The following is a 21,158-nucleotide window of genomic DNA, read 5'->3' as shown; positions in this document are numbered from 1 at the left end:
TACTAAATTAAAAAGTTCACAATTTTCGTGTTTATATGTTGAATTCTTCTTCAGCCGGTGAAAGGGGGCGTGGACGGTAACTTGTATTTTCCAGTACGGTCTAAAAACAGGCTCAATCAAACCAAACTTGCAACATAATTTATTTTATCGTCTTTAGGGATTCCGTTTTTCTTTACTTTAAGGAAGTGTAATTGCTTTAATTTAAAGCTTTTTGCAAAAAAAATATGCATCCGTGTTGCCAAACGTTTCTTTCACTAATAAGACTTGAAACAAATTTGGTCCAATGCTAAAGAATAAATCAAAGATTTCAACGCTTTGACTGAAAATATAAATTTTCCCAAAGAGATGGATCATTATAGTTAAAACAACCATTACGCCTGAGCAAATGTGTAATCCTCCATGATGAATATTATAGCTGAACCGCTAAGAAGATTAAAAATAGTGACATATCATCAATAGACGTGAAATTACAGATGTCTGGAATAGATAAAATGTCCAATAGTATCTGCTAAAGGTTAAGAGAAAACAATTGATGAAACTATATCTAATTTACGGTCTCAAAAACTTCAGATTTCGTCGTTTAAAATAGATTGGACGGCTATACATTGTTCGTGAAGTTTTACGCATCACAAACACATTAAAAATCATATGGTGACTTCCAGAAGGAGGAATACCTCGGATGCCCCTTATTGTACTATCTCAGGCACAAACGGGCACCCGAGTAGAACCACCGACTTTTTATAAGCTAGCTCGCTAGCTTCCCCACTTTTAAGATTCCAAAGACCATGTCGGGATTAGGACTCGTAGCGGTGAGGGACTAGCGGTTTGATGTCAACAACCTATAACATATAAGCTTACAATTCTTCTATACTAAGAAAAAGCGAAAAGTGGAACTAATGAAAATGTAAAGACTTGCAGTGGCCAATGGTCAATAAAGTCCCCCTAGCACCACCACTGCATCCAATTTTGTAAAATGAGTATTTAACAATAATTTATTATTCACAATGTGTTTACTATTTATTTCTTTTTTTATTGCATTATAATACATTATAATAATTGCAACTTTCAGTTATATCCGTATTTAACCAACTTACAAGAAGCAAAAATACTTAAATGGTTTTACTGCCTGTGAATGCTAATGTGGTTTAACTATCAGAATGAATTTGCATAAGTTTGTTAAATAATATCCATATTCGTATATTTTAATTTGTCTTATGTTTTTTTATATTTAATTATAGATATCTCTATCTTTTCTTTCTTTATTTATTTATTTCAACAACCAATAATTAATAACATGCATACGTTGATCTGAAATGGATACATTGTTTCCTTTTAAGAGATAAATAAAATATTAATGACAAATCATGTTTGTCTGAATAAAAGAAACGATTTTCTTCTTAAATTGACTGCAGTCTTCCCAAGAGCGTTTAAGTAAATATAAAGTTGCACTACAGCCTGAAACCTTTGCGTCTCAGATAATTAAATAATACTTTAGAGTAAACTTAATTGATTGAAGTTAATGCCAGCAAATTGATTATTTCTATTCATTAACCTGATCAGGTGCGCCTTGAATTGCATTTGTCATATCTTTGAAGGCAGCAGTCCATTAAGTATTCACATCGAGGTTACATTTATCTAATGATGTGAAATTTACTCTTTTCAAACAGCCCTCTTATCTTGCTCAAAATTGTACTCTAGCCTGCTCTATTACATAATAAGATCGTTAGGTTATTGTTTGCTGAATGCCGATAGCTATCGGAATGGAAACATAGAAAATACAATTACTGAACGGGTGAATTCGTTCAAATTAAACGGCGACAATTTGATATAACTTATTACTCCCCCGGAGAATTGAAGCTCGCTAAAATGTTCAAATACCTCGATAGAAGCATTGATAGCATCGATTATCGGTCGTGAACAATCAACGGTAATACTTAACATTTAATTTAGCGTTGTATTTCAGTCCATTTGAAACTTTTATTTACATGCTTTTCAATCAAATGTTTCCAACCATACAAAACATGAATGATTCATTTGATAGGTGTTAAAGAAAAAAAACTGATTTTATATGACACTGAGTCAAGATATTTTACGGCGGAGTTCACTTTTATACCATGTTTATTAATAAATGACAGATATTCAATATAAGAGATTGTTTTACGCTACATGTTCACACTTCAAAGTAAACAAAATACAACGAAAATGTTCACTTTGATGTGTTGAACTTTCTTTTTTTTAAAAAGTATATGTTTTTAATGCATAGCATTGCATCTTTTTTATTGTAAATATTTGATCCAATGACTTATGCAATGCGTTTATGTTTTGCAATCATGAGTAAGGTTGTACCATTTTGTAATAAACAATATGCTTTTTTCTAAGCAAAGTTATTCATACATTTTGATTACTGTAATATCATGTTTTATGTACGTTCGACGCTTACATTAGTGTTAATGTTAAGCTAAATTAAATTTAATTTGTACTCTTGAATATAGTTTTTATTATTATTTCTATCAGAAAATAGCACAAATCTAGATGCACGGTGTTTTAATCATAATAACATTTGCTGAAAATCAATCTAATTAATCGTAGAGGTTTTTGAATCTATCAAGTTATTATCAATATCAATAACTCTTTATTAATCGATTCACTGATAGAAAAATATCAATACATTATTCAATATGACTCAATTAGTGGGACAGTTTTAAATAAATTTCTTTTTAATATGAGGTATATTATTCAGAATCAAACAGAAATATCCGATATGGTTTGTCAATTAATTACATGGGAACGACTATTCAAATATTGAAAATTCAAGAAAACTAGGTTTATGAATCACTTTGTTTTAGTAATAGAATTTGACACACTGTGTGTTTTAATGCCATTCTTTTTTAATAGTGATTCCAAAAAGATCCTGCATGTTGTTATTGAAGTTGTTACCACACTTAAGTGAAATTTTATATATGTATATAATTATGCCTGTAAAACAATTGTCACACATCGAAGAATATGTAAAATATGCACTGCAAATATGTGTGCACATAATATGTAATCATTAGAATATATGCATATTTATGATATAAAACCATAAAAAAATTGTGTTACAGGAACTTTTAAAGTACAAACGTTGTTTGTTACAATGTCAATGACTGCAAAAAAAACAAGATTTATTTCTTATTTTTATATCCATGTCGGTATATATTTCATTATATATTCACGGCAATTCATCTAAAATAACAATAGATAACCACTCCCACACACCTATACATTATTTACTGCTCCAGATTCGCCTTCTAATTATAGATCTTATTTAGTAGCAATAGTACACACATATAAAACAATTGACAAATTCGAATGATATTTTCTTATCAATAGTAAAGTCCCTACATCATCCACGTCTCAGTTTAGCATTCTCAAGGTGGTCATAACCTTCTTTTATCGCCTTCAAGTTGGCATACCGTCTCTATCTTTTCGTGAGTGAACGGAATACCGAAGAAACACAAATGCATATTTTATTTGATGCCGTCACTGAATCGCCGTTAATTAGCCTTAGGGGATTCCTACTAAGAGCAACTAATGATGAAAATCTAGACTTGCTATATAATCAGTATTGACGTAATAATCCCGAAAACGCAACACGATATCTGACATGTGAGGGCGCAATAATGGAATGTATTGTAGATAGAAAATATAATTAAAGAGGTATAGCAAATTCCGTTGCAAAGACGTGGTGTGTTGGAAATAAGAAAGATAACTGTCTCCAGACGCTGATAATATCAGCGTTTTCTGTTTTTATTTCCAAATTAAGAAGACTGTTGAAAATTTATTTTTAAATGATTTAATACACCTTAAAGAAGCGGTTAATTGTTTTGTTTAGAAAAAGGCATCATCTGAAAGAATATAATAGTGTTACGTGCATGATGAAGGAGTGAAGGCGCCAGACGAAGTTAGTCAATAATTGTTATAATTAATGAATTCCAATGAGGCCGATGAAAGCAATTTTGCTTTATACTTTCCATTCGCAAACCGTTTTAATCAATGAATATAATATACCTATATTTATGACAAAGTATTGGTTAATAGACCTCATTTATTTGAATGAATGTGGTAGTATTTATTGAGAAATCCTGACAAAGAGCATAACTGTCAAACATTTTTTTTGTTTTTTGTTTATTGTAGCAGTGGTACTCGTGACATATTCTCAAAAAACCAACACGGATTAGTCTTTACTACAGATAAGGCAAAAAAGAGTAATTGAGGAAAAAAGAAATTTAATAATGAACATAAAAATGTTATTTTTATATACATTTGTTGTAACACATAACTTTACCTACTCGCAACCCGTCTTTGATGAACAATAATTAATTACTATGTACATAAAATAATATCGATATATAATGAGGCTTTGTTACAGTTAATTAATAGCCTTGATACGAAATACAACTGGTAAACAAAAAACAATAGGTTTGTTGTCAGAAAACATTCAAATTAATGTGACATGAATTCATTTTTTAACATCCAGGTTTGAATAAATTGTCGATAAAGAAAATGTGGCATTACTTGAAACAGAAATTATAATAATAATAATAATAATAATAATGATAATAGTAATAATAATAATAATAAAAATAATAATAATAGTAAAAATAATAACTATGTTGGATGTTATCTAAAGTTGAACTATGATCGTACTTTGGATTATCCTTATTCTAAGAATATACTCATCATGCAAAAATGCCTATAATAAGGTATTGTTTTGTATTGTATTGCAATGCATTGTATTATATTGTATTGTACATGTATTGTGTTATTTTGTACAAACGTGTACATGAAATCGATAACTTTATTCAAAGCTGTCTTCAAGATATATTGACTAAAACTAAAAGATTATACGCCTAAATGTATGTTAATATAACAACGCTATAAATCAAACCGAAACAAAATACATAAAATATAAAGCTAAAAGTGATTATCAACAAACGACTCTATATTATATCGAAGAATCAGTATAAGTGTACTTTTGCTTTCCGTTTGATTTAAGGTCAAATAAAGTGCGAGTATCATAGATATGATTAAATCAAATACAAATCAGATTAGTTTTTGAAATCGGAGATACAAATAATGAAATTTGAACGGGGTATTGTGTTTATAAAAGATCAAAATCGATGAATAAAATATTCCATTGAAAATAACCTAGACATACAATGTATCAAAAATAGACACTTTATGAAAATAGCAAACATAGTTTATCTGTAAGGGTATTTATTTTGATTTTGACATATTCAATTAAACATAGAGGCGTCTGATTTCATCCAATAAATTGTAATGAACAACTGTTTGCTCAGATTATATGTAAATATTTGACGTATCTTATTGGAAAGTGCACGTACATGACATTAATGTTGAGTCGATGTTCTGGTATCGTGTACATACGATCACATTTCAGACGATTAAAACTCGAGATGAAGTTTATACAAAAGTATATATTAAATCTAATAAACATCTTTTGATGACATTTAGGAAGAACTGCAGTGCAACCTTGAAGAGCTTCATCCTTTCGGAAATGTATAATTTGGTTGCTACTGAGAGGCATTTGCTTAACAGAGGTTAATTTTATTGTTCTTACTTTGAGTAAAATGTTAGTGAGTCTGCCGTAACCGGTGCTGGGGGAGTAATTTGCACTTTGCACTTGATAGTACCGTCAATTAACAGGCTCAATCAAAAACCGAGCCGCAATATTTTCAATTTTGTCGTTTTGGACTTTCTTTAGGGATTCCTATTATATGTATTTGATGTTGTTTAAAACTGTTTAGATGGCCGCTTGACAGAGGCTGTACTATAAATGAAAAACGATTGAACAGATTCCTTTGAAAATACGCAATACCATAAATTAAGAATTGTTTAAACATTGCTTAATTATCAGTTAGTGATTTAGACAAATAGTCAAATTGTATAATATATATTAAGAATTAAGTCTTTTAAAACATTATGTCAAGTTGCAATTTTGGTTTTAAATGGTGACCGCTACGTCATCAGTTTTTTTAAACGATTGAACATATAAACTCAATATATTAGCTTTTTAATATACGAGTTTTATGCTTATCAATGAGTTTAAAAGTTTGCAAAAATAGTTAAATAGCGGTAAGACATTTTTTCAACTACATATTTATTATTATTTAGTAATATACGTGTATAACAAGAGCAACTAGGAGTGTATATAAGATTATATAAAGGTCTCGATAATCCATTGAAAAGTGAGGTTACAAACGTGCACAATAACATATATTGTCATACGTAATTGATACGAATGCTGTATTATCAACAAATGCATTGTAATACATGTAATACATGTACTTTCTTTCTCTTTTTTGAATTGGAATCACTCCTCCTTTTCGAGGTGAATATAATGCAAATAAATGAAGTGCTGACTATTTAAGCCGATTTCATAAGTGTATATAACATTGCCCTTAATTATACGATACACAATACAGTTGTATTTTGATATACATGTACAAGCTCGTTTCATTTTTAGCACAATTGAATATCATTTACATCATAAACAATGAACTATATATGATGAACGTATGACATTCTCAATGACACGATTTTCACTCCTACATCTCATATTATCTAATACATACTCAAATTATTGTTATATTAACAAGTTATTCTAGTTGTGTTGTGTGCGACAAACATATTTATATACTAGTATATATTATTAACGTGAAACAGAACTATTTTTTAACCCTATTATTAAATAACGTATTCCAATACTGTTCACTATTAAAACTGGTCCTTAGGAAACTATTTAGGACCTTATTGGTGTAAACGTACAATGGAAATGTCGTGACATGAACATGAAGATCAAAGGCAAAAACGTAGGACTATTTATGAACTTGTTTTGTCTAAGTAGTTCAGGTTATGTGGCGGCTTTCAAATGACAAAGAAATGCCAACTGGCGCATGGCCATATATTTTAATTTAAATTTCCTTGAACATAAAAGAAGAGAAGACCGCTAAAGATCGTTATTGCATCGCCTCCTGATGGGCTGTAATGTAAGATATCAAATTTATCATAAATTCTTAGCATTGTTTATGTCTTTCTGAACTTTATCAGCTTATAAAACAATTGAGTGTTGTTGAAAATGTGTCTTTAACGTATTACCTTTACTTAAAATGTATTTTAATTTCTTTTGCTACAATTATTGAAACTCCTTAAATTAAAATCATATTTTATTTCAAATTTGTAATCTATTTGTTCACGAACATCGCTATAACATACTCGTTTTACAGGCACAAAAAAAGGTCATCTCCTTTGTATAAAGAGAAAGAAACCTTGCATCTGCTTTGTGAATAATGTTTGTCCTCATCAACAATTCATTAAAATCGACGCTTAAATTCCGGATCTGTTGGCCGATTCTTTTGACGCAAAGGATACTTCATCTCGGGGAAAATGTTCTAATGCACTCAACAGTTTTCAGAACTGTCTCGGAACATTCAATTTGATAATTCAATCTAACGTTGTGGAATGAATATGACGTTTTACAATCATTGGAACTGTCAACCCATTTACATAATTGGAGAAACCATACAGCCGGTCTTGTGCACATGTGATGATACGGAAGGAAAATTGTTAGATGCTCATCGACAGAAAATCTTGCAGAATATCAAATTGGAGGATAGTTTATCACGAAATTATTTGATAGTAATGTATAGCATTCTGTTAACGTATATGCAACTTTTAAATTAAGTGGCAGTGAATTAGTTCAGAAAAGGGAGGTTAATGCCGAAATTCGAAAAAAGTATATCGTCGATATAAGTTCACGCACAGATATCATAATGTAAAAATAGAATTAGAAATTAAAAATATATTCAGAGATCATCACTTACCCCTAAAAATGCAAATTCTATAATGAATCTAATTTTTTTTTAATCTTTAAGGCACATATCTGATTTTGTTGTAGCATTATATATACGAGTATGTTTGCAAATAATTATAAAAAATATATCAAGTTTTGATATATTGAACCATTTTTCAAGTAATTGTGAAATCATGATAATGCCAAAGATTTATTAGATTATATATATTGAATAAAGCAAATTTTATTGTAAAAAAATCAATCTCAACTCCCTGGTGTGCATATATTATTTTTCAATTTTAACAATGAGGCCATGAATCAGCAGGTATTAATTGTTCTGGGTGAATACCTGTCACTTATCAATTAATATCAATTTAGCAACAATTCTGTGTCACGCCATGTATACATATTCATTCAAAAACAGACTACACCAATCGGAAACAGATACATGTATTTCTTTGAATTCTAATTGATTGATCCCGACTGATTGTTAAATAATTGATCCAGGTAATTCTAGTGATTTGAACAATTAGCTTTCACATTAATACTAAACATTTCAATTTCGATATGATTTATGATTATGTGTTACACCTTGTGGCTGAGAGGTGGCTTTTAATGGTTGAAGCATCAGAATTGTAGTCAATGTTTATACCTGCGTGAAAGTAAGAGGCAGCTAAATGAGTTCGAATTACTGTAGTCTATACATCACTAAGCTTCAGCAGGTTAGGAGGTTTTGACCCCTGGTGTTGCTTTATGTTTGTAACACCCGAGGTAAGCCAAAATCATCTTTCCTGTTTCGGAGCCATATGACCTAAATTGTGTTGATAACGTATTGTATGGTATGTGGAGGCAGCTACATCCAACTCATGAGAAAGTCACACTTAAAATATGACGATACCTATTCAATACTTTTGAAGCTATTGTCGACATTTCTAAATTCCTCAGTGACTTGAAAATCCTATTTGAGCAAGTCCCATGGGAGACGAATGAGTCGCGTCACGACAAAACCAACATAATGGATTTGCGACCAGCATGGATCCAGACCAGCCTGCGCATCCGCGCAGTCTGATCAGGATCCATGCTGTTCGCTATCAGTTTCTTTACTTTTTAAACGTTTTTTTCAAACGCACTATGTACTAAGTTTTGACATGACGCGGCTCAAATACCTTGGTTATTGAGAGGTGGCGCTCGACAGACATAGATGGTTTTGAGAAGTCTTAATTTGGAAAGAAATGATACTTTTTTTCGTTATTCTATGTCAACAAATCCATTCAGCATGGCATCTTTAACAAATGAAAAATTGTAACATTGTCTAATGGAAAATATATCTGATGTGAAAGTACGGAGCACACATACTCTCGTATCTATGTCATCATACGCATGTCATACAAGGTACGTATTTGCTATGTGTATAATCATAAGCATCATGCCTGGAAGCAAATTGTCATATAACTTTGCAATATTGCTTGTTAATTGAATAGCTAGATCAGGTATAATTCATTGGAAACATAATCAGGCCAGTAAAGCTGTAGGGGTATTCATCTGCCTCGGGTATTGTATAAAAGCCTGAAGAAAACTGTGATATCACCTAATCTCGTCTTTATCCACTTCAATACGCATAGATAATTGAAATTACATAGATTGTGACGTCATCAATATATCATATCTTTATTTCGATTATCTTCATATAAAGAGAATGTCGATTTGCATTCTTTCCAGAAACCACATAATTGCAATACATATATGACCTTAACAGTGTTGGTGCGCCGTAAAACCAACACCCCCGCCCCCTCCCCTTAGTGCAAATTATATCTGACACGTGCTTGTAGACATTGTAAAGTCAAAATAACGATACAAGAATACAAGAGAAAACGGGAAAAAATGAAAACAACAACAACAAAAAGAAAGAAAGAAACATCTACTCATGACAAAAACTGCATAAAATGTTTACTTTTAAATTAAAAAAAAGTTAACGAACTAATAAAATGTTTACACCATTTAATTTAAATCTTGATAAAATATTGATGTAGCTTTAGCATATTGTCTGCGACTACTTATGACTTAATCTATAAGAATTAATTTTCCAAAGACAATTATAAGGATTCTGTTATAGTCTTCATATGATTTCATTACATAAAATTATATATACCACTTTTTAACAAATATATTTCGGTTCGAAAGAAAAAACGAAAGAAATTAAGAAAAAATACTATTTTCACCTTACAAGCAAGGCACTTAAAGTCTCAAGCGTGTTTCCGCCAGCTTTTTGCTGATAATAAAATATATCCAGATAAGTAAATACAGGAGAAAGTGCCTGTAAATATTTGCAGATAGACACACGCAACAGTAAGAACAAGGTCAGCATGCTGTTTGTTGTTTGATTGATTATTTTCTTGTGCTAGAATTTCCACGATGTATTGTTATCTACAAGAAGGTAATGATAGCGTTTGCTTTGGTTAAGATTCTGCTAGGTTGTTGGCTGCGCTAGGTTTGCTTTCTTAGGTAGGCTAGCATTTTAACTTTGCGTTTGCATGGTTTTCATAGCGTTTGCATTTTTAATTTAGCTTTCATATGAAAAATTTTCCGTTTGTATGGTTATTCTAATGTTTACATGGTAATTATTGCGTTTGCACGGTTATCTTACCATGTGCATAGTTTTTCTAGCGTTTGAATGGTTAGTTTAGCGTTAACATATTTTCTAGCGTTTTATGGTTATGATAGTGTTTACACTATTAGTCTAGCGTTTGCATGGTAAATCTAGCGTTTGCATGGTTATAATAGCATATGCAAAAGGTTATTCTAGCGTTTGCATGGTTAACCTAGTGAATGTATAGTAATCATAACATGTGCATGGCTTTTCTTAGCGTTTGCATTGTTAACCTAGCGCTTGCATAATGATCTTGGAGTATGCAATGATATTCTAGCGTTTGCATGGATTACCTAGCATTTGCATGTTTGCTCTTACAATGCATCTAATGACAAATTATTTCTAATCATGTCATTACAACACAAATGCGCTTAATACGTAATATTAACTTTTCTTGTATTCTTATATATTATATGCAATTAGTACGTTAAGAACAAAATCATGAAGTTAGGTAATTAATTTTTAAGGCAACGCACCGTGGTAATATATTACTCTTATTATTAAATTTGCATTATTCGAGCCATATTTCACAACGGTTTATTTACAAGCGTGCCGTAATTTTAGCTTGAATAGAGCTGTAAAATCGACAGAGTAATTAAAAGTGTTCAATTTGTGCAGAAGTTTGCCAATCTAAATAATATCATTAAATTAATTTAACTATTTTCCGCTGTTTTACGAAAACATGCCAATTGCATTAAAATTCAAAGAGTCTCGGCAAAAATAGTGTAATGAAATAAGGTTTCATAATTAAGCACGATCATAAATTACTGACACTTTATTTGGAAATCTGAATATTGATCTGTTACAGTGTGACAATACAAATTAACGACAAAACAAGCTCGTGATGCTAATGAAATAAAAACAAAGACATAACCGACATTTATTTTCAGAGACTTTTGGAGACATTAGGAACAACAGCTTCCAATGGTATTTACTTTCGCACAGAGGCTAATGAAGCAATCAGAGGGTTGAAAGCTGACAGCAAGTGGTTATTTGTCAAAGCATCAAGTTCCTACAGTAAAAAAAAAGAATCCTATTGTCTTGGAAACAATCACGTACGATAAGATGCTGTTTACATTTTTAAGCCACAAGGAACGTCTTGGTAATGAGAAATCTCAATGAAACTAAATGGTTGGGAATCCCAGACATGTTGACCTTTCCAAAAGAGTATTGTTTTTAATACGCAGACGGTATGCAGCGAAATTAGCTTGACACTTATAGACACCAAAGACAAAATCCTTTTAAATTATTGACAATAAATATAAAATGTCTTTTAATTTACGATATTCTATCTGATAAAGTTGTAATTAACTGTCTATGATACAAAACGCATAGATCCCTGACCTGTCTAGATAAATGGCTACAATAAAAATTTCATCATACTTGTTAACAAAGATCACATGTCCATGTTTGTGGTTATTACTCTATTGTTGTTAAACGTCAGAGTAGGGATCTATCGATGATATACCATGTGGAAACATAGACAAATATATGAGAAAACGTTTGCAATTTAATGTAGTTTTATTTGTAAAATATATCTAAATCTACCATTGAACCAACATTTGTAAGCCATTCTTCTTATGCCAATGTCCTGTAATATATATTTTCTATACAAAGCTTTCGTAAAGAAATTTAGTAATATAAAATATATCTGAATGTCTGCCGTGTTGCTCATTTATTCCTTTGCAATGCTTAACTGCGAGATATTGACTATTATAGAGAATTGTTTGGCAATGAATAGTGTCTGGCGAAGGACAAATTATATAACAGTTCTATAAAGCTGTCATTATATTACCATTTGAAAGTCCGATGAAGTCTCAATATAGGATATTTATGCATAATGTGTTCATCAAATGCAACAGCAACATTTTGCCATACAATAATTTACTGTATATTCTTCCATATTGATCATATCTTTATATTTATACTTTAGCCGAAAATTAAACTTTACGTTAAAAATACACATATATCTGACATTATCTACCTTGGTTTGATAATAAAACCCATTGTGTCCAATCAAAATAAGGGTCTTTGATTTCTAGTTTTACTTTAGGTCACTTAACAATCCTGCTTTATTTTCTCTTAAATTCATCTTGAGAAACGCTATATATTAAATACATAAATACATGTAAACATCGGTCTGGTATCGACATACGCATGCATCAATGCAAAATGTATTGGTCTTTGATGAATGAGCTTACTTGTGTATGTTGTTTTTTTATTGATTAAGTTTTGTTGTACCAAATCAATAAATAATTAATATCCAAATTATTGTCAGCTAGAAGGTGTTGAAGTAATGCAGTTGTAGCATCCATTTCTTTCCAACCAATGTTTTAGAGTATCAGACACAAAATTAATCAAAATATTAAATCACATTAAAATCATAGCAACCTGACCAAGCTGTGTTAGAATAAACATAAGGGAACGGTATAATTTTCAGTCGAAGCGTAAATTTAATCCGCATGGAAATCACTCCGCAAACATAATAATATTAAAAATGCTGTCTGCAAATACAAAACTAACAAAACTGTGTGGCGAAATTGAAGCTGACTTCAATAAAAGTAATACCACTGCTTTTCATATTGCTTGGTATTTTAGCAAATTGTTTGAATGTGGTGGAAATGAAAACAAATAACTAGTTTTTAATATCATTTAAACAAATATCGTTCGGGCAGAAATTACAAAACAATGCAATAACGAAATCAAATCTTTTTCTCAAATAGTTGCTTGTGGTCAAATCTGGATAATAATTAAAACAACGAAGTTAACGTGACATCAGTTTGTATATATATATTCATTGTATAACAATTACAGTTGGACAACTCATAAAGGAGCGGCAAGTACCGGTAAATTACATGTAAAACAAGTATTTCATCTGCATTTAGTTAGAAGAAGCGTTACAATAGTTTGATTTGGTTTGATTTGATTTGTGTTTTACGTCACACCGACACAGTATAGGCCATTTGGAGACGTTCCAGCTTTACTGGTGGAGGAAGACCTAAGGTGTCCCTCCGTGCATTTTTTCAGGCTCGAACGGGCACCTGAGTAGAACCACTGACGTTCCGTAAGCTAGCTGGATAGCAATGATTACAATGATTTGCAAACTTAAATTGTTAGCTGGTTTTACTATGATATATACCTTTTTAACTGGAGCGGTCAATTTTGTCAACTTTAAAACAACTATGGCTAACGCGTCGGACTAGTAATCTAAAGACTGCTGACCGCGTGTGTTCAAACCCTGTCAGGGGCAAGTCGTAATTTCCTTGAGCAAGAAACTGCATTCATTGCTTAATTCTTTTGTTCCCGGAACGGATTCAAGCTAACACATTCGAACTAAAATAACTTTAAATTGAATAGACTAAGGCAACTGTGTTTCGCAAAGCATTCTTGAATCAATTGTAGAGCCAATAACTGTTTTCTATAGCGTGTAAGCACAATAGACAAAGTACGTGTACAATGTTTACCACTGGACACACATTTCAAAATAAAATCTTCTATAATGGTGCGAATCGTCAGGTAGTAATTGCTTCCATTGATGACAATTTCGTCTATTAATTCTCTCTATTGTATAGAAATACGTACATCTATTTGAGCAGGAAATTTCAGGTGAGATTGCTTAATCAAATCGGAAGTAGCACACGTGTATTGTGTTATATTTTCTACATTGGTTTTTAATTGATCGTTCCGTCACTTTGTTTCGTAATGGTTGGTCTGCGTGGTATAAAATTATAACGTTTTGAATCGTTTGTACTTTTAAAAGCTAGCAAAAACAAAATACGTTTGCTTCATATTAATCGAATGTTAAAGAGTACAGGAATTGTAATCATTTGAATTTTGATTTGAAAATTAACCCTTTTTACCGATGTGATTTTACCGGGTTTTTTTTTGCATAATCTATGGTAAATCAATACATAATAAGTTATATTTACAACAAAAAACAAAAGGCGTGGACATCAACTTCTTCAATATTAGATTTAGCCCATGACATACATGGGTCGCATAAAGGTTAAACAATTAAAGGCAACAATATTTCCTTTGTACATGTGTAAAATAAAAATTATTCACATTTATTTCCTTTTAATTCATTTTCTCCTTTAATTCATTTTTTTTAATACAGTTCAATTATTCATTCAGCATAGCTATTAAAATTTTGAGGAAAAATTAATTTGTAATTTCACGTCCTGAACTCACTTTAGAGCTTATGAATTTCTATCTAACCATAGATTCTCCCCCCCCCCCCCCCCCGCGAAATGTAATTATTATAATTAACACTTACCAGTTTGACAATTTTATTGACACTCTGGACAGACAGTTCTAAATATACATGTATAATGGTACAGAAATGTGAATTCAATTGTACCTGTCAACTTATAATCCAGAAAGAAATTTCATGTATTTTGTTAAAATAATGATGATAAAAATCAGTGTTTTAAGTTTTTTTTTATCTCGTTATCCCCAATCAATCTACATTTGCCTCAACGATTTCACAAATCACCTTATATCACCGCCCACACATTGAAATTAGATTATGTGAGATGTATGGAAATTTGAAATTGTAGTTCACCATCCAATACTAGCCGAAATCAGATGAAGTTTCGACACGTTACCATATCAACACGTTACAAATGGCAGGCCAAGGATCAACAAGGCAAGGCGACGTTCACAAACGAAAACTGATTTTAAGTAAAACATACTTTAAAAGAAACAAAAGATTTGTTTACGAACTATGAAATTAAAACATTTTTAATCGGTAAATCATACATAGATTGATTCTGGAAAAAAAGGCATTTCACAATATTCACATGTTTTTCGTCACAAACGTTGGAACATGTCCAAATTTTCCTTTAGCTTGTCACATATAACTTTTTCTTGAAATCTTAGGCCATTTAATTATCTCTTTTGCTATTCGCAAAAAAAAACAACTTAAGAATTACTTAGGAAGCAAAAAAGAAGAAGCATATATTTATAAATAAGCCTATAGATAAATGTAGAAATAAAACTGAATGTTTTTTATATAAATGCATCAAAAGTAAATGTTTGTATCTGGGAAATAAGTGTAGTGATCCGGTACTTCTTCTTTCCGGCATTTGAGGAGATATTTTAATTATTTAAAAGTGTCAAAGGTAGCATTGCCAATCAGGAACAGGAGTGCCCGAGAAGACTAACTTGGGAATACAGAGGTGTTATTTGCAATTAATTGAAATCACAACTATTGGCATGGCTAACAATAAAGGGCTTAACAGGAAAACGGGTTTATGTTGTTTTCAATTCGAGAACTTGCATTTCCCTCTGATATAACAATGTAATACAACAGTAATAAGTAGTTAAGGAAAATTCAACATTTATTTTATAAACAGAAATTCTAAAAGTATTTAACGGAAGGACACTTGGCATATAGACCCTTTCATTTAAGACCGTATTCAAGTTGTCGCCCTTGGATGACGTCATTGGGGGATACGATGCCGATACGATTTAGTATAATAATAGAGGGATATAAAGATCTTAAACCTTTCTCTTTTAAGATTGGCAGATTGAAATTGCCAAAATTTTGTGTAATTAAATAAGATATTATATAAAAAGGATGGTGAAATGAATAAATATGTTTACTATATAATATGGTTAACGATTTGTTTTAATAGTAGACCATATCCCTGGGTAACTGATCATGATCTTACCATTTTCGTTTGATTCTTAATAATGAAAACTTTACCAGGCAGTTAAATCGTACTATCTTGCTAATACCAGAGATATAAATAATGTATCTAGGTCTCTGCTAATATAAAATACCCAAAAGATATTTTGAGTTTCAAAAATGTAAAGATTCTGTAGTTTCGAAAAACGGCTGCGTAATATTTAATTGCAAGATACTGGTTTATTAAAATAATTTTGATTTAAGCATTACTAAGACAAAGAAAAGAAAACAAAATCAATCTATGTAATTTAAAAAAAAAATGTAAAGGCATAAAAAATAAAAATTCTTTTGAATGTACAGGACTGTATACTATTTGTGTCGGCAAAAATGCACTCTCAAAAAATCGTACATCACACAAATATTATTCAAGCTGGTAAAGTAATATTTTCAACTGGATACTTTTTAATTCATACTCTGCCTATCAAATATTTTAAAAAGCACAAAAAAACAACAAAAACAAGTTTACTTTATTATTAACTGAATTATAATTTTACGTATATTTGACTGTGACAGTTGGTAGGACTCTGGATCGAGTATCAAATCAGTAAGGCATGACCAATTAAGTCCCTAGGATGATCCATAACAAAATTCGGACCATAAATATTTTGACAACTAACAAAAGTGACGTAATCTGATGTAATGTTATAACTCTAAAAAATGCACCCTGGTGATTTATGATATCACAGCCAAGTGCCGCTTGTATATACGACATATGTACCCTTTTAATTATCATATTGTCCGCAATTGCCCTTTTAATTAATAAGTTACGGCCCAGTGGCGCTTATATATACACATCTATTTATCTATGAAATAAATTGCTGGGAAAAGGTCTTTAAAGAATAGAATTTTAATATCAAAATTATCTTATTATCGTCTGTTGCGAATCTAAAGTTATAAAAGTCAATGCCACATGGTTTTCGTTCTTTCCTGAATATTTATAAAATTAAATCCTTCACTGGTTCTTTGAAATATTTTTTATACGGCGTAATGAAAAAGAATCAGTAAGTATTGACATAATGCATTCTGTTATTGTTCTATTAAAGCTTGAAAAACAATCATTAAAATACATTGGCAATCTTATTTTCAACACGGATTTATATTACTAATGTAATATAAATCCGTGTTTTCAGGTTTGTCACAAATACGCCAGAATTTTCTAAATGACAGAAAATAACACAGAAAACTAGAAAATGGCCATTTAAATTTATAATAGGCAATTTCGGTGTGTATAGGTGTTTGTGAAATATTAAATTTGATTAAGTTACTAGCTTTTTATCCTGGCATTTGAGAAAATCTAGATCTAATAGAAATATTCACTTTGAAATTTCGCTGTTTCACTCCGTTGCGACATGGAGATTTATAAATCTGTGGTTAGCGAGAATTAATCTCAATCTTTGCTTTTGTATTTTTTTCTATTGTCTTGATATTGAATTTATGTATGCATGCGTAAATTTTTACATGTTATATTCATAACTGAACAATCAGTATTACGTATTTAACTTTTCAATAAGCTAACTTTCTATGCGGCATGCATAGTTTTATCCCCCATTTACGTCACATCCGGTAAGGGAAGTAACCCTTCTCTGACTGTTATCGCTTAAATGAAAGGGTCTATAAACGGAAGTAAAAATTAATCAACTGATTTGGTGGGCTCCTAGAAAATGCTGTAAACAAACGGAAGTGACATGAAGGCAAGAAACTAAACGAAAAGACTCCCTGCCATTAAACGGAAGTTACGTCAACGTCTGTTTGACATAATTGTCTCGTTCTGATTGGATACGCAGTTAATACACGGAAATGACGTCAAAACTGTCAGACAAAAGTGACATTGCGCAATAGGACACACAAAATATTAATTAGATCTTATTGAGGTCTACCTTAAAAAAAATGTCACATAATTTCAAGATATCAGACTTTTCACGTGAATTAAGCACCTATTTTTTGTCAATTTTTGAAACAAAATTTTAAAAGTCCTTACGTCTCTATATCATTAGTACTTTAATTTTATACTTCAAATTGATAAATGAGCCACGCCATGACAAAACCAACGTAATGCGTTTGCGACCAGCATGGATCCAGACCAGCTTGCGCATCCGCGCAGTCTGATCAGGATCCATGCTGTTCGCTTACAAACTCTATAACAAGTAGAGAAGCTGATAGCGAACAGCATAGATCCTGATCAGACTGCGCGGATGCGCAGGATGGTCTGGATCCATGCTGGTCGCAAACCCACTATGTTGGTTTTGTCGTGACGCGGGTCATATATATTTGACTTGGTAGCGCAGACAAAGGTTAACACATACAAATTTTGTCTAAAAACAAAGACAATCAAAACGCTTCCCAATCATTTGAATATTTGTCTTTAAAATTTTCAATTCATTTATTTAAATGGGTACACTATAGTCCATCCAGTTATTATAAAACTTTTGGGACTTGCAATATACACTATACAAGCTTTAACACCAGAAAGAGATACTATTTGCAAATAGCAAATTTATAAGTATTTGACAGTAAGAATTTCAAACTGGCATGATAAGGCTATCATGGTTTTTACTCAGTTACAACGAACACACATAAATAAACGGTTAAAGTTAAAGCGTTTAAAAATGCTGAGCACGAATTTGTCGACATATCTTATATCATATACTAGAAAACACAATTAGAAGCTAATATAGGATGTATACAATAAACCTAGTTGTATTGACATACTGAAGTTAAATTCAAATGCCAGTCAGTGTTTTATTTCACATCTGGGAATATTAAATAATGGGCATTGCATTTAGCATTTAGCTTGCTAAATGCAGAATAATTGTCTGCGAACATTGATTAAGTATGACATGCTTTTAAGGATACAAAAGCTTGAAAAAGTAATGCTTATTAGAATTTCAATAAAACTTCTTTTTTTCTGAATTTCTGAAACGTTAACAGAGAGACACACATAATACCACAAGTTCGTTTTCAGAGTTGATTCGTCATTGGTAATTCTACAATATTTAACATTGTGAAAAATATTTTTAAAAAAAGATAAAACTCATATTATTCTAGATTTTAAAAAACAAAGGTATTTACTTAACACCTTTGTGATTGTGATAAATGAATGAAGGTTTTACATTGAGAAATATTAATTGTTTACGAATTTGTTCTTCGATCTTTAATTCCCTCATTTACACAGTTTCCGGTAATATTGTTCTTCTAATTGTTTTGAAACTTAAAATCACAAAAGTGTTCTTTTTGTACAATGTTAACAAACAGGTTTTGAATGCAATTACTCAGTGTAAAGGTTAGATCAACGTGGGGGAGCAGAACCACGAAGCCTCACAACCCGACCAACCCTGCAATATCAAACCTCACATGAAAATCCAGACACACGTGGACGCCCTTATCATATGAGTCTTGGAAGAAATCAAATAACTAAATGAATCTTCTTAAAAAATTTCAACACTTAAATTTTATTTACAAAAAATATCAGCGTTCTGTAATTTATTTAAGCAGCTTTATGCATTAAATTGAAATTCTGTAGAAATCTTGCAAAGAAATCAATTAATCCTGCAATTCAGATGCAATAAAAATTCAACGGATAATAAATTGTGTTCTGGTTGTATTGGAAGGAAACAAAACAATTTAGAGATCAATTGTCAACAGTTAAAATCCATTCACAACAATGCAATTATTTAATTAAATCTGAAAACTGCGATGACGCCCAGAGAGCAATTATGAATGAAAATTTAGATTCTTCTGATTCGCAAACAGATTTCTGTTCAGAATAGGGACTTAAAATTGTGATTATATTCATCCAGAGCATAGCTGTAAGTCAGTTAGATAAATATTATTCCTTTGCAAACGCTTTATTTGCAGCACGACATCTCATACGAAATATACAGTTTTTTTTTCTCTAAAAATAGAACACAAACTAATCAAAACCCTCACAAATAAAGCTCATTTTGCGTGGCGATTTTGGCCGAGTAATTAACGCGTCGGACAAGTAATCTAAGGATTGCTGGCCGCGTCGGTTGAAACATTGCCTTTTGCTAATATAGTAAAAAGGAGAATCATCATCGTACAATGTCGTAAAGAGGAAGTAAAATGTTTCCAAGGATAATTATAATTTATGACATTCTCCCATGCAAAATTTTCACTTAACGTTTTTTATTTCAACTGAAAAATGTTGAACAAATTTTTACGATATTGTTTTTTTTTACATTATTGCTTGAAATTTGTAATTTGCAGACCTAAAAACGGCACTTTCGACACTACAATTTTTTTTCCTTAAAGTGTGAAGTTCTTAAAGTGAAGTTCTTAGAGTACATTCCTGAGGCCCATTAAATGAAAAAAATATACTTAAAAGTGGTCAAATGTTTAAAACCATCCAATGGTTATGACCTTACATCTAGGTAATCGTAATCAATTGATGCGAAATGTTAAAATAGAATTTTGATTTAGTATAATACTATTCAGACTTTACAATACATTTGCGTCAATGGTATTTCAATGAAATAATTTAACATAATTTTACTATTTCAACATGCAGAATGTTTGTTTGAGTCGGTGCTGGCGGGGTGGCTGCGGACGATAGCTTGTACTTGCTTCCATCAATCGCACGTGTACATGTAAAATTAAACCGAATCCGCAACTTATTGGTTGGTATTAAAAACTATTCTATATAGAATCATTTTTTTATCATGATAACTTTCCAATCTTTATCCTCACAAATACATTAAGCGATCTCGATCAATTGCAAAGTTTGAATTCATATTTGCAGGAAAATATTTTTTCATTATGCTTTAACTGATTATTATGTTATAATACAAACTTTTTACCATCTGTATAGGAAAATAAACAGCATATACATTTAATCAGATCGAAATAAAATGCCCACTTAACTAATTAAAAATCTGAATTATAAATTTGATGATAAAGATATTTAACTTTCGATACATAGATAAATGTCAGACGTCATCATTAAT

General features: G+C 31.1%; 1 protein-coding gene across 3 annotated transcripts in view; it reads right to left on the bottom strand.

Moving 5' to 3' along the window:
* LOC132723051 (neuropeptide prohormone-4-like) overlaps positions 1-21,158 on the bottom strand; it is a 64,332-nt gene that overhangs the window by 6,108 nt on the left and 37,066 nt on the right. The gene's annotated exons all lie outside the window — the stretch shown is intronic.

The sequence above is a fragment of the Ruditapes philippinarum genome, unplaced genomic scaffold (genome assembly GCF_026571515.1).
Source record: "Ruditapes philippinarum isolate M1 unplaced genomic scaffold, ASM2657151v2 ctg60_1_1_1_1, whole genome shotgun sequence".
NCBI lineage: Eukaryota > Metazoa > Mollusca > Bivalvia > Venerida > Veneridae > Ruditapes > Ruditapes philippinarum.
Note: the sequence above shows the minus strand (reverse complement) of the source record. Positions and strands in the feature narration are given on the sequence as shown.